Genomic DNA, 674 nt, shown 5'->3' with positions numbered 1-674 from the left:
GCTATCCTTCTTTGCGGAATATAACTTCGAGGTGAAGTATAAGCCGGGAAAGCAGAATACTTTGGCTGACGCATTGTCACGCAGACCAGACTATGAGCTTGCTCATGTTACAACTGTATTGTCGTCTGTGACAGATTTGATCCGTACCGCGTATGCGAGTAGTGAAATGTGTGTAGCGCTGCTACGGTCCCTCGGGACCAAGGTGATTGGAGACACGGACAAGAAATTGTCACAAAGACTGCGTGCACGATTGCACCGATATTCGCTAAATAATGGGTTGCTATACTATGGCGCCGATTCAAGGGATACACCACGAATTGTGGTATTTCCTCATGAAGAGGATTTAAGAAACCGCATCCTCTATGAGGCAACGACACGCCACTCAGTGGTCATCTCGGTCGTGAGAAAATGTACAACTCTGTGAGTCACAACTATTGGTGGCCCAAGTTGTACAAATGGACGAGCACCTATGTGCGCTCGTGTGAGACGTGTCAACGGGTGAAACCTTCTCCAAGTGCGGCTGCGCCGCTGGCCAGCTTACCGGTACCCACTGGGTGCTGGCAGTCCATGAGTTTGGACTTTGTGTTCGGCCTGCCGAAGGGTTCGGCCGGCAACACGGGTATTGTGGTATTCGTCGACCGGTTGAGCAAGATGGATCATTTGGCGGCGGTGCC

The sequence above is a fragment of the Plasmopara halstedii genome (assembly GCF_900000015.1).
Source record: "Plasmopara halstedii genome assembly, contig: Scaffold_658, whole genome shotgun sequence".
Taxonomy (NCBI): Eukaryota; Oomycota; class Peronosporomycetes; order Peronosporales; family Peronosporaceae; genus Plasmopara; species Plasmopara halstedii.
Note: the sequence above shows the minus strand (reverse complement) of the source record.